Source organism: Micropterus dolomieu, linkage group LG20 (genome assembly GCF_021292245.1).
Source record: "Micropterus dolomieu isolate WLL.071019.BEF.003 ecotype Adirondacks linkage group LG20, ASM2129224v1, whole genome shotgun sequence".
NCBI lineage: Eukaryota > Metazoa > Chordata > Actinopteri > Centrarchiformes > Centrarchidae > Micropterus > Micropterus dolomieu.
This window is the reverse complement of record NC_060169.1, coordinates 1,967,597-1,970,967: the sequence shown is the minus strand read 5'-3', so window position 1 is coordinate 1,970,967 and position 3,371 is coordinate 1,967,597.

Here is a 3,371-nt window from a genome sequence, read left to right as displayed (position 1 = left end):
GGTGTTTCTGCAAGTGTAGGATTAGTAAAAAGGACAAATAACATCAGTATAGAGTATAAATTCAGAGGCTCTTCAAGGCTGAAGACCCACAGTGAGCACTGCTGGGACACGTGGCTCACTAAAAGATTAAATCATTCACGGTGATTCTCATTTCCACTTTGAGACTGAACTCAAACACTGGCCACTTATTGACCAATTTAACTACGATTAGCTAATCCAGCTCCCGGAGGACGGGGGAGGAAGGAAGCGTAGCTGGACCCAAACCGCTTCACCTTGAGAGTGTAATAAATTAGATCTACAGTAAGATAGGGCTCCGAGCAGAGGGAATCCCACTGAAGGAAAATATTAATGTGTCCTTTCAAAAGAAAACACGCGTTGATTTGCTTTGGACGGTCTCACACTCGGAGCACGATTACGTCGGCTTTGCAAAATACTTATTACACTGGACAAAGAAACAAATGCACAATTGAATATTGGACTCATGGGGTTCAAATCTGATGTGTTTCAGCAGCCTTAAGAAACACACACACACATGCACACTGAGCGTGCTGAGGGATTTATGCTCTCAGTTGTTGTCCAGCTCTCAGGGAGAGTTTCCAGTTCGTGTTTCCTCCTGTGTGGAGGAGCAATGAGAAACAGCGGAGGCCTCTGATTCAGTTTCACAGCCCTGCTGGATGCACCGACTTTCAGAAAGTGATCACAGGCTGTAAACATTACATTTGATGCTGCTGACTGATTACTGTAAACAGCAAGTCCTCTCCACTGTCTTTCTTTGCAGAGATGAGAAACATTTTTTCACTTGCTAACGTGCATCAGAACTGAAGCCACACTGTCTTCACACAGTCAGTGAAACAGAAGTGTATGTGAACCAAACTGAAAGCAATGAAAAATGAATCACAGACAAAATGCATTCAGTGACCACTTTCTCAGTTACACTCCAGCACCTGCAAAACAAGATACATCTGCAGCACATTTAGCAACGGTAACGCCCTGTGTCCAAAACTGTTAGACAGGAACAGAATATTTAATCTTTCCAAAGACAGCTGATAGTGTCCTGCGTTTAGTCTTGTTCCCAAACAGAGAAAAGGGGACGGCTTCAGATGACCTACGTCAATTTGGAAACATGATTTGAGGAGGAGGACAGGTTGATGGGAAGACCAGGATCAGGTGGTCTCTGATGAGTTAAGGGCCACAATTATTGATCATGTTGTAAACCATGGTTTCTCCGGTTTGAGGGTGCAACCAAATCTGCAGTGTTTAACAGCTGCATAAGGAATCTTTCAGTAACAGGTGAGACTTGTCATTGTCACATACATGTTGCGAAATTCATTCTCTGCATTTAACACATCCCTCGAGGGGGAGCAGTGGGCAGCCGCAGTGCAGCGCCCGGGGACCAAGTCCAGATCTTTGTCAGTGTCTGGTCAATGTCACCGACTGCAGAACCTGACATGCTTTTTGACGGTGGGGGAAACCGGAGCACCCGGAGGACACCCCCCGCAGACACGGGGAGAACATGGTTACTCCACACAGAAGGCCGGGGCTACCGGGGTTTGAACCCGCGACCTTCTTGCTGTGAGGCCACAGTGCATCCTTCAGTCATAACTGAACTACATATTACAGTACATTTTTTACATGTACTGACATTTTGAATTTGTTTTGTGTTGTACTGCTGGATCCAAAGGTTGCACAGGAGGGAGAGGCAGAATATTTTCACACGTAGGTTGCCATAGTTGAAATGGTAATTGGTAAGAAAGAAGAAAAAGAGTGCTGGCAGTGTCACGGTCGGCACGACGACGACTACTGGACCCTGTGAGAGAAACGGTAAACGTGGGAAAGATCTCCGGTTTCAACATGACTGCTCAATAAGAGAGTAGTGGAGGTGGAAGCCAATCAAACTGCACATACATTCATCTTTGTGGGTGAAGTTGGATTCAGCCTGGAACAAACACGCCGCAGGGTGTGAGCTGTGATTGGACAGAGAGCAGCCGTGGATGTCCAGGACAGCGAGGAGCTAACATCGCAACGTGTACAGCGCTGGCCAATGATGGTTTGCTGTTCCACAGATAATAACCTCCTTCTGCTAGCGCAGGAGAGCGGGGCGAGAAACTCCCTGACCTTTGTTGTTGTGTGGCTCCAGTCCTCTGCTGCCTCCACACTCCGCCTGCCTAAAGCCCATGGAGGAGTTTTTCTCTGCATGGAGGTGGAAGGTTTATGACCACTGTCCACACGACCAGATGTCCTTACTGGATGCCATGAATGCGCGGTGGAGAGACTGCCAGGGCTGGATTAGAAATTGGCCAAATGCAGGAGAGAGGGAGAACTAGAACCCTCAGGTACTGCACAGTACCACTGATTATACTTTACATGTTGCACATAGTTTGTTATTCTTCATATTGCAGCCCTGGAATTTCGGGAATTTGATTTTTTGTTTCAACTTTTTATTTTTCATCTTTACAGAACAAATAAAGGACATGGAAGCACATTGCTGCATTTCTGATTCATTCTTGTTACACACACTTTAGTCAAAAGTGAATAATATTCTATGATGAAACACTGATTTATGTGAAAAATCATTCACACTAAAAAGATAGAAGTTCTTAATTTATGTAATCCTGCCTGTTTTATGGTCAGTGGATGCTTTCTGAGTGAGAACTGTTGACAGTGTTTGGTCGACGGGTTCAGGTCGGTGGTTCAATCCCCTGCCCTCCAGGCTGAATGTCGAAATGTCCCTGGGCAAGATACTGAGCCCTGAATTGCCCCCAATGGCTGTTCCACTAGTGTATGAAAGTGCTTTTAGTGGTCGAAAAGACTAGAAAGGTGCTATGGAAGTACAGAGCATTTACATTTGAAAGACGTTATTGTGTTGTCTCTCACAGAGAGGTTTCTGGTGGACATTGTCTCTCACAGAGAGGTTTCTGGTGGACGTTGTCTCTCACAGAAAGGTTTCTGGTGGACGGCGTCTCTCACAGAAAGGTTTCTGGTGGACGGCGTCTCTCACAGAGAGGTTTCTGGTGGACGTTGTCTCTCACAGAGGTTTCTGGTGGACGTTGTCTCTCACAGAGAGGTTTCTGGTGGACGTTGTCTCTCACAGAGAGGTTTCTGGTGGACGTTGTCTCTCACAGAAAGGTTTCTGGTGGACGGCGTCTCTCACAGAAAGGTTTCTGGTGGACGGCATCTCTCACAGAAAGGTTTCTGGTGGACGTTGTCTCTCACAGAGGTTTCTGGTGGACGTTGTCTCTCACAGAGAGGTTTCTGGTGGACGTTGTCTCTCACAGAAAGGTTTCTGGTGGACGGCGTCTCTCACAGAAAGGTTTCTGGTGGACGGCGTCTCTCACAGAAAGGTTTCTGGTGGACGTTGTCTCTCACAGAGG